The sequence below is a fragment of the Coffea eugenioides genome, chromosome 7 (genome assembly GCF_003713205.1).
Source record: "Coffea eugenioides isolate CCC68of chromosome 7, Ceug_1.0, whole genome shotgun sequence".
In the NCBI taxonomy this organism is placed as follows: Eukaryota; Viridiplantae; Streptophyta; class Magnoliopsida; order Gentianales; family Rubiaceae; genus Coffea; species Coffea eugenioides.
Window position 1 is genome coordinate 19250150 of NC_040041.1, and position 27399 is coordinate 19277548.

The window sequence follows — 27399 nt, forward strand, 5'->3', positions numbered from 1 at the left end:
GTTTTTAACGGTTCATACGGTTCAACCGATTTCTAGCGGTTTTTCATTAACTTTCGGGTTTAATACTGGACCGGACCGGTGGTATGTCCGGTTCGCGATCCAACCGGTCGAACCGACCGGTCCGGTCCGATTTTGAAAACATTGCTTAAAGGTCTAAAGAAAGTAAAATATTCTAAACTTGTTCTTTTCTATTTTATCTTTTATTTCAATTCTAAGTATTTAACTATTCAAACTGATCAGAATGAAAAATCAAAGAAACTAGAAGACAATTTTGTTGAGCAACTTTTATACTTCTTTATCCAACTGGTCTCACTTTGCAACTGCTCCTTCCTCTGGAGAAATTAATGACAATCAAATTAAGATCTTCTGAGCTCGAAATGGGTTGTTCAGTTTTTGCATAAAGGATTTCATTAGAAGTTATGATGCATTTTGACCAGTGACCTCACATATCAAGACTCTTCTTCAAGAAAACACATTTTCTTTTTCTTTTTTTTTCTATTATAAAGAGTTTATATTTTTGTCAACTTAATCTTTTTTTTCTTTTTATTACAAATATATCCGTTCTCTACAATTTAAATAGACAAATTGCATCTGTTTTTAAAATTGGATGTAATCCATCTCTTTCCACTATACAAATACAATTTGAAAATACACCTTCATGTTTTGAAGTATTTTATCACAATCTCTACTGCTACAATTGAATGCCCTTAATTTTTTTTGAAAATTATTAAATAACGTATAAAAATTTTATGTTTTTAATATTGCCTTACTATTGCTTCTCATTTTTCAAAAATACTCTATCTAGCCCCTCCATTGTCCTCCAAAAGTATTGAAATTTTTTACATTTGCCCTCACTATTTCTAAAAGAGAACCTTGAAATATAACATAATGCTATTTTTAATTGCTTTCTAATAAATCTCGTTTACTTAACATTGAATTTCATTTATATATCTAAGCATATGAATTACAAGTGAACCAAAAATGCTTTGATAGTTTAACCGTGTGCAGGTAGTCTGCCTACCGGATAAGTTAAAATGAATATTTTTAATTTCATAAGTAATATTAACAATTCTGCAATCATACCATTAAATGACCTGGTAACTACTACACATAATAAATCAAAAACTATATAATTTTTTTATGTGATTTTTGTAATGTTCAATAAATTTGCTCATATGTATTAAATTTATTATGACAAACACTTCTACCAAAAAAGTCACAAACCACAGATTATGAGTTGAATCTAAAATAATTCATCCTCCTGTTGCTATATCTTTTGTTGAGTTACGTTATTGACGAGGTTCTACCATGCACCAAATTTTAATAAAATCTAAATACATTGTTTTCTACAAGTATACAGATTATATATCATGTACAGATATTATTAGGTGTGGATCCCATAGAGAAGAATGTTAATTACCAATAGTTTTCAAACTCTTTTATTTTTTAGGTTATCACAAATCCTTATACTATATAAGATTGAGTTTTGGTCAAAGAATAGGTTGAATTTCAACCGCATATGTGGGGGCTTTCTCGGAATATGAAATGTTGTGTATTAGTTTAAAAGGTTTAGGTACAAATTAAGAAAGCATGTATTTGGGTATGTTTACTGAAATGACCTCATTTTAATACATTTAAAGTTGTCATTGATGAGCCATCTGGGTATTGATGCAATGTGTAATTAGTGTGTAACTGTTTTTGCATTTTGTACAATCCATATATGCTTGTATGTTGGTGTAATTACCGGAATAGCCCTTAACTACCAATAATTCCCTTTTTCAGCCGCAGATAACCGTTTGAGATGTTGTTTTGTCTGAAACGTTTGAATGGTAATCGAATTCAGGAAATGAGCAAACGATTTCTCTATCAATGATAGGAACCCATTTCCCTATTATTTATAATCTGCATTTATGAGTCACAAACGTTAGTCAGTTTATCCCCTTTCAGTTTCAGGAGTTAAGTTTTCCCTTTTTGCCTTTGTCTACAACGATTTTCCTTATCGTTTTCTCTTCCATCTGAGTTCAACTCTGAAATTACCTATTATTTCGTCATTAATTACACCCAATTCAATTGCCGAACCGTTGGTATGTTAATGCCTAAACGGTTGACTATCAGTTTCTTCCTATTCACATTCTAGGATTGAGATAATTCTATCTGGCTTCATACTAATCAGCTTAGAATACTCTTCAGTCCCAGCTACTCCTGGTGGTTCAGCGTGAGGTTAGATTTCACCTTTTCTTCAAATTTTTCGGTTCCTCCCTTAATTTTGTCGGTGTGTTCTTAGTACTTACAATTAGTGACTCTTATTGCGTTGTCTGGCTGCAAGATAGCATTTTTTGGGTTGCCTAACCCCAATTGGTTTGGGTTGGTTATAATCTTATAGGTCTAGAGAGTAAGAAATAGCTCTTAGTGGGGATTCTGGAATAAGGTTAGCTCTCTGTGTTGCTCTGCCTTTCTGCATTATCAACGATCATCAATTTGACACAGTTTTATTGTAACACTGTGTGAATTGATTGATTATATTGTTTATCTTTTCATACTAAGTTTTATTTTTTTTTCACAATGTACTATTGTTTGTTCAACCAAAAAACCTCCTTCCCCACAAGCACCAAACACCCGCACGATGCGCGGGCACTCCCCCTAGTGTAAGAGATTAAATCTACACTACAAACATGAAAAATTAACAATAGAAAGTTCCTAAGATTATGAAATTCTTTACTACTCTTACAAGTGAAATAACTGATTAATTGAATGTTATTATCTTGACTAGTAATGGCGTAATTTCCTAATGTATGTAAAACTACTTTCGTAGTGAATCAATTATACTTGTAACTAAGCCATACCTTCTCTTATGGTTATAAAATTAACTACAAGCTCATTTTTTCTATAAAATTACATGCAACAAGTCGCTAAAACTACAAAGGTCTCCTCTACTCTTGTGAGTGTACTCCCTAGATTTAATATTTCTTTGAACTAATGTCAAATTTCAATTCTCATTATAAACTTAACACCTTAAGATTATCATAATTAATAGCCAGTTAATCATGATTAGATAAGTAAAAGTGCTAAATAATTTGCTCAAAAATATAATTCAAACAACCATGAAAAGTTCACATAACAATCATAGAAGTTTATCCATACCCTAGATATAAAAACTAGCGAAAAATAAAAGACATGAAAATAAGATCCAAATTTATATTATAATCAAACATTAAAATCAATATAAGAAATAAAGTGATGGGAGAAATGTAACCCTTGTCACATGAGCTCCAATCTCTCCATCTTCATCCTCAATTTCACGTATGCTTAGTTGCATACAAGATTTAGATGAAACAAACTATACTAATCTACCCTAACTAATGAACTAAGAAAATTTTGTGAAAGACTATATTTTTATGTAGTTTCTCTAGGCTCCAAAGTTATGAAAATATGTCTTCATACCCCCTAATTATAGATGAATTCAAGTTCTAAATGAGTTGTTAAATTTTTAATGTAAAATGATTTTTGAGATTTCCAAAATATTCTTCTACAAGTATCCATGCTTTCGTTTTCACAACTGCAGCCAAAATTCTTGATGGAACTGATTTGTAAAAATTTGTAAAAAAAAAAAAATTTTAAAGCAAGTGACTATGTCAGTTGCACAATTTCTTAAGAATATGCAAGGTCAATACACAGGTGTAAGGTTGCGTATTGCCTCCCCTGTAGGTTTGCACTTTTCTAATTAGTTTTCAACATTGCTCTATTTTTACACCAAATTTAACTGACATTTTCTCGGTCATGGATGATGAACTAACTCTCGTACAAATAGAAGTTATAACCCTTTGAACTAATTTGAAGGTTTATAGACTGATAAATGATCAAAATACCTTTCAATGGTCAAAACTTGTTTCAATTTTCGATAACAAAAATGGCTGACTATATTTCAATTTGCTGATAGAAAAACTCGTGAACTAAATTTTGATGTCTTCATAAGAAATGTAAAGTTATATCTTAGCTTCAAAGTGGCTATAGAATCAACTCAATCCAATACTTTTACCTCAAGATATAGTCGAAATACCAAAAGATATCAAAGCTGTCAAACATTTCTTCTTTTATACATGATTGCATTTCATCTTTGAACATTTTGCACTTCATATTCTCTTTAAATCACTTCAAATTATCAACAATAATCCAAATATCTTCTTCACTTCATTTGATGATTAAATCATTAAAGCCTACAAAACATAAAATTTTCACCATTTGAACACAGAAATGCAATTTTTCACACTTTGAACCACAAAATGCATAATCCACTAGAAATTTGGTTAATTAGTTATAAAAATAAATAAAATACACCAAAACTAAATAAAAACATACTTAAAACACACAAAATACACACTTATCAAATTTTTCACATTTGAATTATTGCTTGTCCTTAAACAACTAAGAATTACAAACTATCATAATAGTTCAAATATATCCCTTTTTGCTTATGTGTCTTTCAAATTCATTTCCTCAATAATAAGGTAAACTACCATTATATAACCTACGTAAATTTTAACCATTAATATATAATGGTAGTCTTTGTGATGGCTCAAAATTAATAGAAAATTTATATAAATCAAATAGAAAACTTCCTTGAAGATATTTAGTCTGCTAACACCAATCAAGATTGGAACTTGCGTTGTGACAGCCCCACCTTCCCCTAAGGCGAACCAAAGGATTCGGCAGACCGCCTGTCCAGTTCTCGCCGGGACTCAGTCGCTCACTACAGTTCTCAAATAAAACCGGAATAAAATCACAAGAATTTGTATAACAAAATCCAAAACTTAAAGCGAAACTTATATACATTGTTATCTCAGAAGAGAGTACAAATAGGGATGGCAATGGGGACGGTTGCCCGCGGGGCAGGGGGAATTTTTCCCCCCGTTTAGAAACGGGCCGGGGGAGTATACCGCCGCCCCGCCACCCGGAAAAAAAAAAAAATAGATATAATTATATATAATATGTAATTTAATTAGTTATAAACTTATGATAATGATATTATTAGTTAGATGTATTATATAATGTATATTAGTGTATGTAATATAATTGATATTATCAATTATACGAATAATTAGACATGTCTACTAATAGAATTTATTAATTAGTTATACTAAATTTACTAATACATTTATACTAAATTTTTAATTACACTTAATAGAATAACATTTTTTCTCAAAAAAAAAGCACAAACACAATGATGAATTAGTGATTGTATTTGTACCAAAAGTGAAAACTTAACTATTTTAATTATATTTATTTCATCATGTTGGATTGTATTAAAATAACTTTTGTTTGATTATTTTTATGAGTTTCAATTGTAAAATTACAATGAATAATAACTTGATGATGTGTTGATATTTTAATACTTGATTATTTATTAAAATTTAACTATAATAAAATTTTATTAACCCCGAAGAAAAAATTTTATTAACCCCGCAGGGGAAGCGGGGCGGGGGTAGTGGGAGGCGGGGGACGGGGGGAATTAATAGGCAACGGGGCGGGGGGCGGGGGAGGGGTCCCCCACCCCAACCCCGTCCCGTTGCGATCCCTAAGTACAAATATCGAATAGATAAAGGTTCTCAATTCCTCATACAACCAGCCCATGCCAAACGCTTGGGCGAGAACCATTACAAAATGCAGAAACTAGTCTAGGCTAGTCTATACCGAGCTTTCGTCCTTACTCGCCTTCCCCTGTTAAGGAAAATAAAACTAAAGAGATGAGCTAAAGGTTTAGTGAGGCTCCGAACACATAATCAACAATAAAGCCAATGCATTGACCATAAATAACCAATCATTCAAGAAACATTTATAATGGAAAGCGATAATAACACATTCATTAAAAAGGATACGTGCTCACAAGGAGCCATTCATTCATTTGTTCAATCATTCTCCTTTCATTCCCTTATTCCTCCAATCATTTGAAAATGCATTGTTTTGTAAGTAAAACCCCTCATTTGTATTGACATTCGTTCATTCATTTCATTCACCCCCTCCTGGACGTTGGCCAGGCTCCATCAGACTTCAAGGTAATACTCGAGTATACCAGATAGTTACCTAGGGTCACCATATCGCCCGACCGAGTTCGGTTCTGACTCGAGTCGATCGGTAACGAAGAGCAGGGCCCAATTCAGCCAAAAGGGCTTACATTCATGCACAAGTAACGTTTCAATTATTAAATCATTGAAAGTTTCACATTCATTTAAGTCGAGTGCGATAAAGTGCACACTCGCTTAGAAAACTCGTTTTGGCAATCATTGAACACATTTAACATGTCATCAATCATTCATACAAGCCATGAAGTCAAGGAAAATATAACAAACAAGGAACACTCACCTATTTACGCAAAATAATATCCAAAATATCCTTCCGGATATTCTCTTTAGTCACCGATGAAACCTAAGAATAAACGAGAAATAATATTACAGTTTATCTCGCAAAACAATTAAGTGAAATCGAAGAAACCCGACTAATTACGAATAAAACGTATAAAGATGAGTTTAAAGTGAAAAGAGGCATATGGATCGGAAGATGGGAATAACTAAGGGTTCCATAAACCAAACATAAAACGAAACTATAAAGGTTATAAAATTTCAATGGAAAACACTTGGACCAAAGAGAATCAGTATCCAAGTAAATAGGCTAAGGAAATATTGTTTTCGGAATCATTTATGTGGTTCAAAATCAACTCATTTGCAAGTAGATAGTATAGACTAAATGTCTGGATAAAAATCATGTGAAAAGGAGGACAACGCTACCTTACTTTCACCCTTAAAACCTCACTTAAAAGTGGTTCACTTGTGGCCAAGAAAACCCTATGTCATACTTCTTTATTTTGGTAAGGAGTAAGTAACCATTTGGAATTTGAAACTAAAGAGGTATCATGTTTTTAAATGGTAGAACGGTCATGATATTCACCAAGCGGAAATATAAGAGTTCAAATAGAAAGTAGCTTCTCGAACACCCTTCGAGAGCACCAAATGTAGTTTTCAATAAAATACGCCCAACTCAACACAAAATACATTTTCAAACCACTTTAACTCACTCAATTCACAAGAAAAGAAACGGACAACATTTCCCCTTATTTTCTTTACTTTCACTCTACAAACAAAAACCCATTCTCTTTGCAATTTAACCACAAACACATATACGATTAACAAGCAATAAAACACGTCTAATTAGGCCACAATATCCTTCAATCAAAGCCAATTAGAGGCTTAGAAGCCATCCATATGAAAATCCCCAAATTAAACCCTAAATCCGGAATTCACACCCATAAGCAGAAATTTTCCGCAATTGACAGGGTGTCGAAACCTGTATAATAATAAAATTAAACCTAATTGCCAGTTAAAATGACCAAAAATCCAATTCCAAGTACTGGAGCAGATACTCTAGGTGTGCAATGGGTTACTTGATTCACCCTGTTCCCGAATAGTTTGCGTGATCCGATATACCGGAATGGGATGGTTATTTTTTTTCACAAATAATTATGAATTTGTAGACAGGGCAAGTAGGGTCGTATCCTCAGGGATTGGGGATATTTGTCTCTTAAAAAATCCAAAGTAACAAAGGGGGGTGCTTTTGTAGAAACGATAACAATCAAAGAAATTCAAATAAGAAAATAAAAATAATTAACTAACTAGAAATTAAATGGCAATTCACTAAACTTAACGTAACAATAATTAAAGATCCAAAACAATTAAAACAAGAAGACAATTAAAAATAAAATAAAATAGGCAACTAAAAATCAAACGGCAATTCACTAAAATCAAGGTAATATTAATTAACGATCTAGCCAAGAAATAACTTCAGCAATGGTTCACCTAATTGATCATCGATGCAAAGGCAATTCCAATTATTTATCAATAAATAGGTTATAACTACCAAACAAGCGATGGCAGTCAACCCCTCTTTACTGTGTCGGTGATTAAGGTACGCCCGTTAATCACTGCTCTAATTAGGAAATAATCCTAGGTACGCCCACAAGATTTAATTCCCCAATTGCCTTACGTATTAGAGGAGCTCTATTCTAACCAAATAACGCACTACCAGGGTTATTTCAGATTAGCTCGCATATCCCCCTGACACAAACCTAATCATACCAGTTGTCACTATTTCAAGGCAATTAAATAATTACGGATTTAATGCCCTAATTGATAATAGATTACCAAATTAACTAATTATCCGGATCCGAGACAACCAATTAATTAAATAATCATAAGCACTATAATCAAGGAATATGCGAATACCAATAAATAAAAGAAAAAGATGAAATTAAATCGATTTCACAATTTCAGGCGAACCAAAACCTCCGTTGTTCCTTGACTAGAGTGAGAAGATTAGTTCATATTTGATGAACAAAATCCCCAAGGAATTGAAGCATGAGCTGCGGCCATCGATTGGAAAATTGGGCTAATCAATTTGTTCTATTCAATCGGAAAAACAAGCTACAGGAGGCAACTGATTGTCTTTGCTTTTGTCCGACATCCGAAGAAGAGAAAGTGGCTAAGAATGAAAGGAATTAAAGTCAAAAGCTTTTCCAATTTGCTCATCACATTCACGGGAGAAGAAAGGAGCAGGAAACCAAAAAGTTACATAAGAAAAGTCAAAGCAAAAGCTAAGCTCCTAAGCAATCCTCCATGCGTAAGAAAAAAACTAGCTAAAAGACAAAGGAAGAAGTCAACAAAAATGCTAAGCTCTTCTCGCCATGCGTAAGAAAAGCAAAAAAAAGAAATCCTCCAGGAAAAAAATCAACCAGCCCCCTAAACTTCCTCCTTTCTTTCTTTTAATTGCGGCAGCACATCAGTAGAACGAATGACAGGTGCCGAACCTGTGCAATAATAATTACTAAAAAGTCCTAATTACCACCTCAATTAAATAATTATAAAACAAATCCAAGTACTGGAGCAGGGACCCTAGGTGTGCAATGGGTTACTTGATTCACCCTGTTCCCGAAGAGTTTGCTTGATCCGATATACCGGATTTGTCTATAAAAATATTAATTTTACATACAATGGCAAGTAGGGTCGATTCCACAGGGAGCGGGTAGGAAATTATTTCTTTCCAAATTAGTAGAACAAAATTGGGGGATTTTCAATGGGAGATAAATAAATAGAATAAAAGTAAAATAAAAATAAAGCGAACTAAATTCAGAACTAACTCACAAAGCACAATTCAATAAAAATAGCACTTGATAAAAGTTCTACCCAAAGGATCAACTGCTCAGGCACGGTCCAAATAAATGCTCATCGATGCAAAGATATTTCATCCATTTATCACTAGGTTGGTTATAGCCATCAATAAGCTCTGACAACCAGCTCTTCCTTACTTTTTCGACAGTCAAGGTACGACCATTGACTGCTTCTCTAACCAGATAACAACCCTAGGTACGACAGTAGGAATTTAATTACCCAATTGCATTAAAGCTAGAAAAACCCAACCCTAACTAATCAACACGCTAAGAGGGTTTATTTAAATTAGATCTTGCGTTTTCCCAACATAAAACCAATTATGGTGGTTGCCACGAGGTGTTAACTAAATGAACAATTATGGATTCTATTTAATTAACGTGGCAGTAGGCTATTAAATTAAATCAAATACCCGGCCGTTGATATTCAATTAATAAAATACCCATGAACAATTAATTCAGGAAACACACGAATAGCAATTAATTGGAGGAAATAATGAAGATTCGGTTAGATCTCACAGATATTATGGACCGCGCCCTCGCGTCGACCTTTGGGTAGAGGAGAAAATTAGCCGCTCCTCATCATGTTAATCCCGCGTGATTTAATTGAATTCATTCAATTAATTGCTGAAGAGATTGGAGGGAATAAAGTGGCAGAGCCAAAGCCGCAAATCAGATTATCAAGAGCTCTCACGATGAAGCTCGCGTGGTTCTGGCTTCGTGTTGAAGCCGCAATTACAAGCGAAAGCCAACGGAGAATTGTCAAAGGCGAAAAGAACGAATTCAGGAGTCAGAGTCGCATAAAAGCAAAAACTACAGAAAAAAGAGAAAGTCTCCAATGTCTGACCCAAAGCCGCAGAAGAAAACAAAAGAAAAACAAAAGCGTCTGACAAGTCTTGCAAAAAGGTAAAACTAAGGCTAAAGTAGTGATGCTTGAATCTTGCTTTTTCCTTTCTTTATAGCCGCCGCAGGAACTCTCAGACGTCTGGCCCAATTCAAAAGCTAGCCTTTTGGAGTTTTTATCCCATGCTTCTTGCGGTTCACGTGGACCGCAGTCCGGCTTTCGGTTTCGTCCACCTTCTAAGGCGTGGCCACGCCCTGAGACGAGAAATCTTCTGGAAATTTACCCCGCGAGATCATTTTTCATGCCTACCACCTACAATTCACACAAATATCGAATATGAGTGAAATTCCAATTCTTAGTACTGTGAATAGCCAAAATTAGGATAAAATAACAGTGCAAAATACGCCAAATAACCGTTCTATCAACGAAGCCCTCCAACCGTCCTTCCCTCGCGAAATTTACCAAAATGGGCGTAATATCTTCTTTTCCAAAAATACCCCTGGGACAAGGTCTATCATCTGGACTCCTTTTCTGTCAAATTGGCACCTGTTATCATATTTTCGTTCTACTCCCTGAAATAAATGCAAATTCCGAAAAGTGAGTAAAATCCAACAATTAATCCACATCAAGTCAGGTAATAGGGGAAATTAATAATAAAATAAATAGTAAAATTGCAACCTATCAATTCCCCCTACACCTAAACCATGCTTGCCCTCAAATATAAGAAAAGTACACAGACACCAGAATTCGATAATGGTCATTGCTCTATCTACCAAATTGCCAAGATATCACGAAAAATCATATATCGAGTACTAGTGATTAAAATCTGAGAAGCATCCCCCCAGTTAGCCTCTAAACCACAAAACTCCATCAATTTCTAAATTAGCTAATCTAAGAAAAAGGAATGGAGCATAACATTTATTAGCAAACAATCCAAATAGTAACCAAAGTCTCCATATTAGATCCATAAATCGGCAAGTTGACCTCAAACACACTAACATAACCCGCACTATTATTTCTCTTTTTTTTTCTAGTAATAATAATAACACAAAAAGACTTAGTCTCTAGCCATTGAAACCTTTTGACGCGAACTTCAATATTTTTAGATGAAGGAGTCCGGTTACTCAGGTCCTACCGCTATACGACCACGTACTCATAGAAAGTACTACCTTTTGACGCGAGAATCGACACTGTTAGGTGTAGATCCCCGGTTATTCAGTAGTAACTAATAGCGGAGTACAGTCAAGCTTATTCACAGCCAAACAACGCAAGAATGCAAAATAACAACACTAACAACCAAGCATAGGAGCAGCTCGCCTCATTATTGGCAAACATGGAGAACTGGAGTCAATATTGGACCAGTTCACATTAAAACGCCAACAGTCATTTCCTATGCCTAGAAAAGTTAATCAAAGAAATCAAAAAAAATCAAGCAGTCCGATATTCACCAAGGAGATGTCTTGGACTCAACCACATTAACTCGATACACGTTTATTTAAAAAAAACACTTGGCAAAAGTAGCATTAGAGGCAATAATCCAGCAAATTTTGGCATTCACATGACAGCTCATCACTAGAAAGAAAGAAAATGACTAAATGGAAATAAATAAAGAACACACTAAAAGTTAAGGAAGCACCTAAAAACTAAAAATTACTAAAAACGAGAATCACAATACCCAATCCCCCTCCCACCTAAACGATACATTACCCTCAATGTAACAAATAAACATCAAAAGTAGAAGAGAGGGCAATAAACTCCCCTGGAATCAGGTTAAAGTGGAGGGTGAGGTGGTCCTGGGGGTGGGAAACCCGAGTGCTGCATGAAAGCCGCCAAATTTTGTGCCATAGCTGCCACATTGTTATCGATGTTAATCATCCGGGCCTCCAAATTCTGAACCTGCGTCCTGAGTTGGTGCCAGTCTTCAGCCCTGCTGGTGGAGCTCGAGGTAGGTGGCGGCTCACGGTGGAAAACGGAGCTGATGGCGCGGTGGAGGAAGTGACGGACGAAAGGGAGCCACGCACTGGCGGCGCGCTGGGGTCGCAGAATGCGCGCAGCGTCGGCGTGCGCGTGGATCTTGGGGCTGCGGGGAGGAGCTGCTGTTGGGGTGGAGGCTGCACGCGCGATCAGAATGGAGGTGGGCAGCGAACAGCGCAAGAGAGAGAGGGAAAGATGCGGCAACGAGCGACGCAGAGAAAAACAGAGGAGAAGAAAGAAAGAAAAGAGAAAGAAAGAAGAAGAAAGAAAGAAAGAAAAAGAAAGAAAAGAAAGAAAAGAAAAGAAGAAAAAAAAAGAAAGATTTTTTTTTTCTGTTCTGTTTTTTTTTTTTTTGCGTATCATAAGATTTTTCTTCTTTTCCTCTTTTTTTAATTTAATTTAAAAATTCTTTTCTTTAATCAGTTTTTTTTAGTTCCTTCATTTTTTTTTATTTTTTAAATTTTTTATTATTTGTTTTTTTTTTAATTGAAGTGCTTTTGAATTCTTACCTTTCCCGCGAACGTGACGCGGGCACGTCAAGAAGGCACGGGATGAGGAGCTCTTTAGGTCGCTTGACGTGGGCACGTCATGAGAGCAAGAGAGCTCTCTGACCATGAGCTCTCCATTCGTCATCACGCGGGCTCGTCATGACAGAAGGACACCTACAAATTATCAAAAACGAAAATTGAAACCCAAAATCAGTCAAATTCAAGAAAAACATATTTAAACTATCACACGAAATCAAATAAACAATTAAAAGAAACAATTGGGTTGCCTCCCAATAAGCGCCTTTCTTTAATGTCTTTGGCTAGACATGGTAAAGTGTCACTGATTAGAACACGGTGGTGCGTCTAGACGTATCGTCTCCACTTCTCCACTTGGAAAACCTTCGTAATAATGCTTGAGACGGTGTCCATTCACCACAAACTTATTATCTGTCTTCGCACTCTGGACTTCAACTGCACCATAGGGAAAAACATGAGTAACAATAAAAGGTCCAATCCAACAGGAAAGTAACTTACCGGAGAATAGCTTGAGTCTGGATTGGTACAAGAGGACCTTCTGACCGACTTCAAAGGTTTTTCTAGAGATCTGTTTGTCATGAAATGCCCGGCTCCTCTCCTTGTAAATTAATGCATTTTCGTAGGTTTCGTTCCGGATCTCCTCCAATTCTTACAAATCCAACTTTCGTTGGGCACCGGCCTCCTCTAAGCTCATGTTGCATTGCTTTATCGCCCAAAAAACTTTGTGCTCGAACTCCACTGGAAGGTGACACAACTTCCCAAATACCAACCTGTACGGTGACATCCCTATAGGAGTCTTGTACGCCGTCCGATAGGCCCAGAGTGCATCTTCCAACCGTTGACTCCAATCTTTCCTATCGGGGCGCACCATTTTCTCCAAGATGGATTTGATTTCCCGGTTCGATACCTCCGCTTGACCATTGGTCTGAGGGTGGTACGACGTTGAGACCCTGTGGAGTACACCATACTTGCGAAACAACGCAGCTATGGTTTTGTTGCAGAAGTGCGTTCCCCTATCACTAACAATAGCTCTTGGCATTCCAAATCGCACAAAAATATTAGATTTGATAAAATCTGCAATTACTTTCCAGTCATTAGTCCGAGTGGCCTTAACCTCTACCCATTTAGACACATAATCGACTGCCAACAAAATATATATATAATCGAATGAAGTAGGAAAAGGCCCCATGAAATCTATACCCCATATATCAAAAATTTTGACAAAAATCAACTGGACCTGGGGCATATGATCTCTACGGCCTATATTACCTACCTTTTGACAGCGATCACATGACTTACAAAACACATAAGCATCCTTAAACAATGAAAGCCAATATAATCCACTTTCTAATACCTTATGAGCAGTTCTCTTGGGTCCAAAATGACCTCCACAGGCAAAAGTATGACAAAAAGCTAAAATCGATTGAAATTCCATTTCACTTACACATCTCCTCATCACTTGATCTGCACATCTCTTCCATAAGTACGGGTCATCCCAGATAAAATACTTGGCGTCGCTATTCAATTTATCCCTCTTTGATTTCGGGCAACCTGCAGGGAAATTACCCGTTACTAAATAATTGATTAAATCCGCATACCAAGGCAATTGAGAATTTAAAGAAAATAGATGCTCTTCAGGGAATGCATCCTTCAATGGCTCGTTCTCCTCCCCAATTGGTATGCGACTCAAATGGTCGGCTACTAGATTCTCTGAACCTTTTTTTATCCCTTATCTCCAAGTCAAATTCCTGCAGTAGCAATATCCACCTGATGAGCCTCGGTTTCGCATCCTTCTTGGTCATTAGGTACCGCAACGCTGCATGATCAGAAAACACAGTAACTTTAGCACCTAACAAATATGATCTAAATTTTTCTATAGCAAAAATAATCGCAAGAGACTCCTTCTCAGTGGTGGAGTAATTCAATTGAGCTCCATTCAATGCTCGGGACGCATAGTAGATGACATGAGTTGCCTTTCCCACTCTTTGCCCTAACACAGCCCCTACAGCATGATCACTGGTATCGCACATGATCTCAAATGGTAAACTCCAGTCAGAGGGCTAGATGATTGGGGGTGAGGTCAACAATTCCTTCAACTTGTTGAAGGCTCTCTCACACTTATCATCAAACTCGAAGGTTACATCCTTTTGTAAAAGTTAGAACAACGGGGCTCCAACCTTTGAGAAATTCTTGATAAATCTTGGGTAAAATCCTGCATGTCCAAGAAAAGAGCGTACTTCCCGCACACTTGCGGGGTAAGGCAAAGCAGATATAATATCTATTTTCGCCCTGTCAACTTCAATATCCTTAGACGACACAACATGACCTAAGACTATCCCGTGGTCAACCATAAAATGACATTTTTCCCAATTAAGCACAAGATTAGTCTCTATACACCTTTTTAGGATCAATTTCAGGTTATCTAGACACGTATCAAAACTATCACCATACACACTGAAATCGTCCATGAAAATCTCAATTATTTTCTCAACATACTCAGAAAAGATGCTTACCATACATCTTTGGAAAGTTACAGGTGCATTGCACAACCCAAATGGCATTCGTCTATAGGCAAAGGTCCCGAACGGGCACGTGAAGGTCGTCTTCTCTTGGTCCTCTGGTGCAATTGCTATCTGAAAATATCCTGAAAATTCATCCAAAAAGCAATAGTAAGCTCTACAAGCCAAATGTTCAACCATTTGGTCAATGAAAGGGAGAGGGAAATGGTCCTTTTTGGTGACGACGTTTAGCCTACGGTAGTCTATACACTGCCTCCATTCAGTGGATTTGCGCACTGGCACGAGCTCACCCGTTTGGTTGGCCTCTACCATCACTCCTGCCTTCTTTGGGATTACCTGGATCGGGCTCACCCAAGGGCTATCTGATATTGCAAAGATGATCCCCACATCTAGCAATTTTAAAATTTCTTTCTTTACAACTTCCATCATGAGGGGGTTGAGCCTCCTTTGAGCCTGCCGGACAGGTTTAGCATTCTCTTCCAATCCAATCCGGTGCATACAGATGGCTGGGCTGATCCCCTTAATGTTTGCGATTGTCCACCATATCGCCTCTTTATGCTCTCTAAGGACCCGGATCAGTTTTTCCTCCTGGGTTTTTGACAATGCCGATGAGATAATCACCGGGAGTGTTTCGTTGTCACCCAGATACGCATACTTCAGGTGCTCTGGTAGGGGATTCAACTCCAAAACATGTGCCTGCACCACAGATGGCAATACCCTCTAGTGAGATTCAGGAATAAAAATAGGCAAGATTTCATACCTTTTTGTGGTGGTCGGCAATGAATGTAATGCACCTATTGTGCATTTTAGATTCTCACTCCACTCCACCTCAGGAGCTGTCTCCAACTCGAGTTGCTTGGTTAAAACCACCTCCAACTCATCCCTGCCAACAATTTCAAACACTTCCTGCACCGCAGGGTCAATAGCACTCACAGAGAAAATTGAGCTAAAGTTGGAGTTTGAGAGATATTTCATAGTATCAAAGATATTAAAATGAACAATTTTCCCATCAAATTTCATGGATAAGGTACCCTTATTAACATCAATTTTTGTTTGTGCTGTGCTCATAAAGGGTCTACCCAATAACAAAGGTGAGGGATCAGGGGAGTGATCATCATCCATATTAAGTACATAAAAATTAGCTGGAAACACCAAATCATTAACTTTTACCAGCACATCTTCAACCAACCCATCAGGATATGTATTAGTTCGGTCAGCTAATTGAATGATTATTCCAATTTCTTTTAATGGACCTAGTTTTAGAGAAGCATATATAGATTTAGGCATGACATTAATTGATACTCCCAGATCCAACATGGCCCTTCAAATAACAGTGTTGCCTATCCTACAGGGAATAGTAAACATACTTGGTTCCCCGCACTTTGGTGGAAGCTTTCTCTGCAGGACCGCAGACACATTTTTCCCAACAATAACCTTTTCATCTCTCCTCAATCGCCTTCGGTTGACACACAAGTCCCTTAGGAACTTGGCATATTTCGGTACTTGTTTGATTGAGTCTAAGAGGGGGATATTTATCTCTACCTTGCGAAACACCTCTAAGATCTCCTTCTCCTTATCCTGCTTTTTCGATTTTTCTAACCTGCTAGGAAAAGGAGGTGGGTTAGTTTTAACTGTAATTACTGGGTCTGGAAGTACCTTTGGATCTGCACCATTGCTGTCCTCCCTCTCAAGCTCATTTTCAATCTTTTCCTTATCCTTATCCTTAGAGATCACAGGTTCAGGCCTCTGAATTTCCTTCCCGCTCCTTAGGGTCATTGCGCTCACGTTCTTTGGATTTAATTTAGGTTGAAACGGCAATTTACCTTGGGTTTGGGACTCCAAACGGTTGATTGTTGTGGCCATTTGACTCATCTGATTTCTTATGTCCTGCATTTCGGAGTCCGTCCTTTGTTGATTTTGCGTAATGGTTGCCATCAGTTGTTTCATCATCTCCTCCAAAGATGGACCAGAGCTTGGGGACGGAGGTGGTCGGGGTTGGTATTGCTGCTGGTAACCTGGTTGCTTATTTGGCACGAAATTAGACTGTCTGTTCGGTGTAAAGTTGGGCTGTCTATTTCCTCCATAACTGAAATTTGGGTGGTCCTTCCAGCCGGGATTGTACGTATTCAAGTACGGGTCATAGGGCCGTCTTGGTGCGGGTGCGTGACCAGCCATGTTCACTTGCTCTGCACTTTCTTTCTGAATCGCTGGACACATCTCTGTAGAATAACCCTTAACAGTACAAATCCCGTACACCTTGGCCTGAGATGCATTTCCTACAGCCAGTTGCCTAACAAATGAGGTCAACTCAGTTAGCTGCTGCTGGATAGAGGATGTCTCTACCTCATTCACCTTGCGTATTGGGACATCCTCTCTCGTACCGAATTGTTGTGAATTCTTTGCCATCCCTTCTATTAACTCTCATGCTTCCCGAGGGGTTTTGTTCACCAGTGCCCCTCCACTTGCAGCATCAATTATGCTCCTATCTCTGAAATGGAGCCCCTCATAAAAATATTGTATGAGCAACTGCTCACTTATTGATGCTGGGGGCACTTGATGCACAACTTCTTGAACCGCTCCCAATACTCATAGAGTGACTCCCCCGGGTGCTGCTTGATCCCGCAAATTTCTTTCCTTAGACTTGCAGCCCTGGACGCAGGAAAATACTTATCCAAAAATTTTTTCTTTAATTGGTCCCACGTGGTGATGCTACTTGGTGGCAGGTAGTACAGCCAGTCCTTTGCAGAATCCTTCAAGGAAAAGGGGAATACCCTTATTTTAATTTGATCTTTTGTGATTCCCGGGGGATTCATACTATTGCACACGACATCAAACTCCTGCAGATGCTTATATGGCTCTTCACCTGGTAAACCATGAAAAGATGGTAGAAGATGAATTAGACCAGATTTTAATTCAAATGGAGTGCTATCATTTAAGGTGGGGAAAGTAATGCATAAAGGCTACTGATTTAAATCAGGTGCAACCAACTCCCTTAATGTTCGTGCATTAGCCATGGTGCCTTTCTCCTGGTCAGAGTCACTCGAAGTGTCATCTAACGAATCTGTTGGTTCAACTTTTGACTCAGGTTTCTGAGATGCAGCACTGGATTGCTCCTCTCTGAGCTGTCTGGTTTCCTTTCTCGTTCTACACGCGGTCTTCTCTACTTCAGGGTCAAAAATCAAATCACCTGTACGAGAAGACCGAGGCATACACTAGAAAAATACCAGAAAATTAGAGCAAAAATTGAATTTAAAAAGAAACAAATAATAACGCCAGTCCCCGGCAACGGCGCCAAAAATTGACAGGGTGTCGAAACTTGTACAATAATAAAATTAAACCTAATTGCCAGTTAAAATGACCAAAACCCCAATTTCAAGTATTGGAGTAGGGATTCTAGGTGTGCAATGGGTTACTTGATTCACCCTATTCCCGAAAAGTTTGCTTGATCCGATATACCGGAATGGGATGTTTATTTTTTTTCACAAATAATTATGAATTTGTAGACAGGGCAAGTAGGGTCGTATCCTCAGGGATTAGGGATATTTGTCTCTTAAGAAATCCAAAGTAACAAAGGGAGGTGTTTTTGTAGAAACGATGACAATCAAAAAAATTCAAAAAAGAAAATAAAAATAATTAACTAACTAGAAATTAAATGGCAATTCACTAAACTTAACGTAACAATAATTAAAGATCCAAAACAATTAAAACAAGAAGACAATTAAAAATAAAATAAAATAGGCAACTAAAAATCAAACGGCAATTCACTAAAATCAAGATAATATTAATTAACGATCTAGCCAAGAAATAACTTCAGCAATGGTTCACCTAATTGATCATCGATGCAAAGGCAATTCCAATTATTTATCAATAAATAGGTTATAACTACCAAACAAGCGATGGCAATCAACCCCTTCTTACTGTATCGGAGAATAAGGTACACCCGTTAATCACTACTCTAATTAGGAAATAATCCTAGGTACGCCCGTAAGATTTAATTCCCCAATTGCCTTACGTATTAGAGGAGCCCTATTCTAACCAAATAACGCACTACCAGGGTTATTTCAGATTAACCCGCATATCCTCCTGACACAAACCCAATCATGCCAGTTGTCACTATTTCAAGGCAATTAAACAATTATGGATTTAATGCCCTAATTGATAATAAATTACCAAATTAACTAATTATCCGGATTCAAGACAACCAATTAATTAAATAATCATAAGCACTATAATCAAGGAATATGCGAATACCAATAAATAAAAGAAAAAGATGAAATTAAATCGATCTTATAATTTCAGGCGAATCAAAGCCTCCGTTGTTCCTTGACTAGAGTGAGGAGATTAGTTCATATTTGATGAACAAAATCCCCAAGGAATTGAAGCATGAGCTGCGGCCATCGATTGGAAAATTGGGCTAATCAATTTGTTCTATTCAATCGGAAAAACAAGCTACAGGAGGCAACTGATTGTCTTTGTTTTTGTCCGACATCCGAAGAAGAGAAAGTGACTAAGAATGAAAGGAATTAAAGTCAAAAGCTTTTCCAATTTGCTCATCACATTCACGGGAGAAGAAAGGAGCAGGAAACCAAAAAGTTACATAAGAAAAGTCAAAGGCAAAAGCTAAGCTCCTAAGCAATCCTCCATGCGTAAGAAAAAAACTAGCTAAAAGACAAAGGAAGAAGTCAACAAAAATGCTAAGCTCTCCTCGCCATGCGTAAGAAAAGCAAAAAAAAGAAATCCTCTAGGAAAAAAATCAACCAGCCCCCTAAACTTCCTCCTTTCTTTCTTTTAATTGCGGCAGCACATCATCAGAACGAAGCCCTCCAACCGTCCTTCCCTCGCGAAATTTATCAAAATGGGCGTAATATCTTCTTTTCCAAAAATACTCCTGGGACAAGGTCTATCATCTGGACTCCTTTTCTGTCAAATTGGCACCTGTTATCATATTTTCGTTCTACTCCCTGAAATAAATGCAAATTCCAAAAAGTGAATAGAATCCAACAATTAATCCACATCAAGTCAGGTAATAGGGGAAATTAATAATAAAATAAATAGTAAAATTGCAACCTATCAGCAATCAATCGCAATTAACGCACACAAGCCCCAATTAACACCATTTTAATCTATCGATCCAAAACCAATCCATGATTATCATATAAAATCAGAAAAATCCCCAATAAATCAGAAATTGGACCAACTCCACTCAAAACCATGAATTCATCCACAATATAGCCTAATTAACCTTTACAAACCACTAATTAACCAATTTTAGAACAAAAGGGGGTTTCTTAACAACTCACCTTATGAGTTCAAGAAAGGTAGAACCTTAAGACTTCCCCTCCAAAAACAACTCCACTAGCACCTTTAACCCACCTTAGCTAGCACTTGTACGGAGTAGTTTGAAAATCCAACGGTGAAAACTCATGATTTTGGCAAAGATTGAAACTAGGAAAATTGAGAGCTTTCTTTTTTTCTCTCCAAAGAGCCGGACAAGAGGGAAGCAAAAATGAGGACAAATTGCAGCCAAAACAAGATATATATGAAAGAAAACAACTGGTCAAAGGTGGCTGCCGGAACTGCCACGTCACAATCCGGCCGGATTCCTGGCCGGATACAGGCCAGAGAGGAAATCAATTTTTTTTTTCAAAAACTTACAACAATTCGGCCAGCAATCCGGCCAAGAACTGGCCGGATTTGGCCCTTCAACTTTTCACCAATATTTTCCCCTCTTTTCAAGTTCGATGCCGCGCTCAACCGTACTTCCAACACATACACATATACATATACCTCTCACCCAAATACACGTACTAACAAAACCTTCCTTTGTTTAAAACAATTAGTTAACAAATTTTCACGTAAAAGGGGAAGTGAAAATAAACAAAAGGCTAAGGAAATGTGAAGATTTTAGGGTTCTCACATGCGTGATGGCTCACATGAAGCAATCCTATGCACTGATACGATTCTTGAAATGCTAAGACGAATCAAGAATGTGAACCACAAGCCCGGATCTAGATTAGGAATAAATGTTTGGGGATGGAATTCATAATCAATCTTGGATCACTCAAGAAAGATTAGAACGGGTAGAACAACGCCACAATTAAGGTGGCTGCTTGATTGATAAGTTATCGAATTACTTTAAGCCTACTCTAAGATATTCAATGGCGGCTTTCTCAAGCCAAGAAAGGCTCTTTTCACTCATGAAAGAAATCTGAAATTTTCTCAAGTTATTATTCAATGTCATTAAACGATCAAACTAAGGCTTTTATAGCCTATACAAGACTCAATACTCCTAACCCTACTAAAACTCACTTAACTAAACCTTAACTCAACCTAGGGCCAACTATGGTCAACATGACCTTAAGTCTTTTATTAACTAATTGACCTAAATGACTAAGCTCAAATCTGGAATTAACCAAACGACATGAAACAATTGAAATAAACAACAAACAACTCATAAACGAGACCATTCAGCCAAGACACAACGTGATGACTCTAGCTTGATGCAAACGAACTTGATAAGCTTCAAAACCAGCTAGGTCCCATATCATATGCGGTTTTAACTTCGAAGTAATTTGGTAATATAATTAAGCTTGGTTTAATTTTCTTCAAAGTTGCTATTATAAATCGGATCGTAAGTAGCAGTGAGAGGAATGTTGTTGACATTCCCATGCAAGTTGAAGTAGCTTACTCTATTTTTTATTTTTTTATTTTTCAAGCTTACTCTATTTTTTATTGAAGTACACATTTATGTTCATTAGAGTGCACATATTGTCCAATTTTGGCGATATTGAATTATGCTTCCCTACCTCTCAGAATTTCCACATCTTCAACAAATTTCAGCCCTTATCAAAATTCAAGAAAAAAAATTGCTATAACTGGAACTTGCTACTGAAATTCAACCACACCAATTAAAAGATTACAACCACTGATATTTGAATGAGAACAAAATCCTAGGTAAGAGAAACAGAATTTCCTCTGTTTGTCTTGAAAGCAGTCTTGAGTTCTGCTAGAACTTAAGTTTCCATTTAGGAAAGTTCAAAAATTGGATAAATTTGTACAGCAATTATTGACCTCTGTAATTCCCTTGTAAGTACTTCTAGTGTATCACCAATTAATCCAGCAATGGACGACAGGGTTGTGATATCAAACTTGGGCAATAGATAATTGTCAATTTGGTGAGAGATAATAAGCACTGACTGATTTTCTCCCTTATTTAGTTCTTGGGAATATCAAGGCCTTGTTTGCTTTGTAATTTTTCATAAAAAATGTTTTTGTTTTCTATGAATATATTTTCCAATCATGTTTTATAATATATATATATATGTATATATATATATATATCAAATCATCACAATATTTTTTTTTATAAAAACTTCAAAAAATGGCAATCCAAATGGACCTTGGATTTTTAATGAATGTAAGATGGATCTTTTATGGAAGAGTTGATGGTGGCGGTAGGTTAGGGGTGGTGACTGAGGGAAATGGAGATGGAATTCACACTAAGGTAGAAGTTGAATGAGTTTTTGCACCTGGGCATTTTGGTAATTTAAGACAAACGTTATTACATTTAATATTGGTTCACTCCATTTTTGAATCTTAGACCCACTTTATGAACTTTTGAAAAGTTGCACACCATTTCTGAGTATTGATTCTTCCGACTACCATATCCAAAATTCTCCCAAATATTTAAGATGATGGGCAATATTTTTTTAAGGGATGTTTTATTTCTTCAGTTTTTATGTTTTCAGCTGGAAAATTCTATGTTGGGATAACATCTTATATTTAGTGACGTTGTTTTTTCATAATTTTTTTGATAATAATTATTAGTTTACTGAGCAAGCTCTTGCTGCAAAGATGATTTTAGCAATTCAGCCTTGATGATGGCTTTTATGCTATCTAATTGCCATAGTTTTTTCCACCCTCCACTAGTAGTCTAAAAGGATAATCAATTCCTTTTGACAAGAGAATTACAATTAAAAGTTTATTTTATTGCTATGTTGGCAGGATTTGTCTGCTGACTTCGTGTTTGAATTTTTTAAGAAATGTTACGTGAATAATCATAGTTGCAATGGGTATAGTTTATCGGTGCTCTATGTCTTGATTTTCAGGTGTTCTTAAACTCCTAATTAAGTCGGTGTTCACCAGGATGATAATGATGGTATTCATTAAACAATACTTTTTAGTGTGAGCAATTTTGAATATGGTATTTATATGTTAAATTTTATGGACCTTTGAGGCCTTAATAGTGAATCCCTTGAAGACCGATGCAAGGTAAATATGCTATGTGTCTATATTAAAAAAGAAAGTTCTGAAATAGATATGAAACAATCCATGATAGAGTTGCGGTCTTGTAGTTAGAGAAATCTTTAAGGGTAATGTTTTTATACACTGTCAATTTATATAGGTGTGATTTTTTTTTTTTATGTACTATCAGTGTTCAACATGGACAGATGTACAAACTTTTGTTTCTGTGAGTACTATAATAAGTAGTGCCTCTTCAAACAAAAAAAAAGGAAAAGGCTTTAAATTCTTTTCTAGTTTAGCGTTCTTCGAATTTAAAAAATAAAAAAATGCAAAACGTCCAACCATACATCTATGTACGTCCTTTGGTACCTAAATTAATTCCATACTATTGTCCTTAAAAGAAAATTCAAAGGAAATACGTGGTTAGAATTTCATTTGGGTAAGTAGGAAAACAAATAATACATTTCCTAATGGGTTTTTACTTTATATCTACTAGTGGTATCTTATCATGTTTGCATTATTTTAATAATCTTACAGTCTTTATTTTAATAAACTGATCTTCTACACTGTCCTCTTTGTTATTGCTTTGTGAGCTACTTGCACTCTTATTTAGAGAAGATATTTTAATACCGCACAAGTATACATTAACAATGTATAAAAATATATTTTCTCTTTTTTATTTCCCACTTTTTCTCTACTTCATTTATCTAATAAATCTCATGCTCCTAATTTTTCATAAAAAAATCTCGTCATGCAAAGCAGACACCAGACTATCTCTTTCCTATCGCATCCACCAGTCACAAAATCATTTAAGTATGCTAATTTAGCATAGTTGGCAATCATAGTATTGGTTTTGTAATTGACCTTCTATAAATTATATCTTGGATTAGTTCTATTGTTTCTTTTTTCTAGTATAGATTCAAAATGTTAATTAATGCATACTCAATCTTTTTTGCTAAATAATTTCCTCATATGTCATTTCGTTAATACTAGCTTTAGTGATGTATTTGTTACTCTTAGAATGATTAATAATATATTTATTGATAAAGATGCACGTTAAATGTGGGCATGGTAGTAAATTGGTAAACTAACTACCCTCTTTCAAAGGGAACAAGTTCATAATTTAGGACGATCACAAAAGAAAAATGACCTTATCTTATAGAACAGAAGGAATAACTATTTATTGCTTTTGTTTTCTATTTTTAACCGTCTTAAATTGTAATTCAGTTTCTAATTGAAGAGTATAATTAACTTTTAAGTTCTTTAGAATACTTTTATTTAATGTACTTTGTTATCAGTGAGTCTAATCTATCTTATTCAATAATTGCTCTAATTCATGCCTTAAATGATACAACTTTCATTAATATTATTGTTGTAATTAATATAAAGATATAATGATTGATCATACTCCTAATATTAATGTAAGGATACTAATAAAGTTACTCTTTCAATAGTTGTTTTAGTATTATAACTATTTTACAATCTTTTTAGATATTATTGAAAATGAACAGTACGTATTATAAATCATTTACTGCTTTAGTATCTGGATTTGCCTCAAATTCGTTTCTATGCGGTGTAAAAATGTCCATTACCTGGAAATGCAACTTGGCCGCAGTTGGCAAAAGTTCCCTCGTTTAGGCCCCAGGGTAGGGACCTGAGGTCAGCACCACCACCAGAAGACAAAACAATCTTGCAGGTTGCAAGTTGCAACAAGAAAAGAACAAATCAGACAAGTTGCCAAAACACTAGACTATGTCTTTCCTGTTGGCTGTTGCATCCGCCTCGCTAGTATAGGCTAACTTCTATTTTTCTATATAGACTAAAAAATGTAAGCTAACGTATACTTAGTGCAATCATTTTTGCTTACTAATTTCCTCATATTTCCTTTGGCTAATACTAGTTTTGGTGTTGTATTGATTGCTCCCCTGCCGCCTAAAGTCTCCACCAGTAGAAGAAGATAGGAGTCTTGCAAGCTGCAACAAGGAAAGAAGAAAGAGTCTCGCCCACAATATTTGACTAACTTTAGTCAAGGTACAAATCCGAAGGGGTAAAATATATTAAGGGAGTGTTTGGATAGCCAATTATTTCGAATAATATTTCATTTGTATCATAAACATATTTCTCAATTCACCTTTTTATATTCTCAATCATCTTTTTATCTCACATATATCACATTACAAAAAGTGTTACAGTAATTATTTCAAATAATACTCTATCATCATAAAACTTCTTTATTATTTGAAAACCCCTATAGAACCCCATTGTGTTTTGGACTAATTTGAAAAATATTTTATCTTCATTTTTCAATCACTTTCTTGATGCATTTTTCAATCACTTTTTGAATTTACATATATTAAATCATAATAGTGTACAGTATATGTTTTATAAAAAAAAATTCAAAAAACTTATAGTTAGTCAAAATGAATTTTTGTATCTTTTTCGTAAAACTCCCAAAATCAATATTGAGACCTATTTATGCAGTTTTTCCTTTTTTTTTTTTTTTCGTTACTGCAATCTTGAGAACCCTATATGTTTCTACTTAGCGAATATTCATCTAACTATAGAATCCTCATGGTTGACAACAAACAGAATAATTAGAGTATAAACATCTGTATTCTTACTTATTGAAGCATCCTAACAAAATTGGTTCCAAAACTATTTTGTAGCCTAAGACCACAAAATCAGCGTTTGACGGTGTGTGTTATCGGACAGTGCTACAGTGCCTATAGTTATGGTAACGATGTTAGGAAAACCTACTATTACAGGTTTCTATTACCTTTAGTGACAAATCGAATTTTTTAGCGACTTTTTAAATATTATATTAAAATAATTAATATTAACTTTAGTAAGTTTTTAATTAAAACTAGTAAGTATATGCCTGAAAGATAAGTTTTAGTCAAAAATAGAAATTTACCCTTTTAGTAATTTAATTTACTTATTATTTGACAAATGTTACTTTTGTTTAATTTAAACTTATTAATACTAAAAGTAAAAAATTTACATATTAAAGTAAGAAAATAATCGGTTTCTGAAAACGGTTTGGGTTTCCACATCTCTCTAAAGTTGCTTCCCTTCTTTTTATTATCTTCTCACCTCACGGAAGATTGTAGAAATTTTTTCCTGGAAAAGGAAGGAGTACAATCATCATCTTATGGAACAGGATTAGCTTTTGCTAAAATTTAGAAAATTGATCAAGCGGGCTAAGCAATTCTATCATATCTTCAGGCTGAACTCTTCTGGTAGGTTTCATGCCTCAGTCTCTGTTTCTGCCTTCTACTACATTGATTCTCATTTCGGTCAATCAATTGGCCTGCCTAGGCGCGGAGGAAAAGCTAAATATGCTTTATAGATAGCCCAGGTTCAGGAGAAAGGGTTTCCCCCCTGTCAGACACAACAAAAGGTTAGCAACGGTGGTACGTAGCCAACCAAAGAGCATATGAAAAATAGCGGTTACGAGGTTAGACCATCATGTTCTCTTGAAATCGTTTGATTATATTGCTGTAATTTATTTATATTTCATTTGTTTTGTTTGTCAAGATTTTCTTGTGAAATCAGGGCTGAGAATTTGAAGAATTTATTGCAATTTTGGGGCTGAAATTGTCCGTTAAAACATCTAGGAAATGGTTGTAGTTTAGATTGTCTACGGGTAAAATATGCTTAATAGCCATATGAAACATCTAGGAAAGGACTTGAGACTAGGTGTTTAAGTTAAATGTGATTAATTTGGGAATGCATATAAGATGTTCGGTGAAATGTCAAAGAGAAATAATTTCGTAGAAAACTGGGTTTTGATTTTCAGTTTGGGGGACAAAATACAATTGATTCTTAAACATTTTAATATTTTTGATGATAATAAGCTTTTTGATAACTACCATTGACTTTGTCTCTAATAATTTCGTAAGCACGTTCCTGGCATATATACATAATCATAATTTATAGTCTTTTAGGGTCAACTTTCAGAAGCAGTCAAATGATTCTATATCTGTAAGAACATTCATAAAAGAGCAATAATGAGAACATAAAAGGCCATAAGAACATCCATGCACGTATCATTACATGGAAGAAGGTTGGAGAAAATGCCAATAA

The 27399-nt window shown here is 35.8% G+C and overlaps 1 non-coding gene across 1 annotated transcript; it reads left to right on the forward strand.

Moving 5' to 3' along the window:
• Positions 1-17604: 17604 nt before the first annotated feature.
• LOC113778882 lies at positions 17605-17711 on the forward strand. Its single transcript, XR_003469349.1, has one exon. It is a non-coding gene; the product is annotated as a small nucleolar RNA R71 (small nucleolar RNA).
• Positions 17712-27399: the final 9688 nt, after the last annotated feature.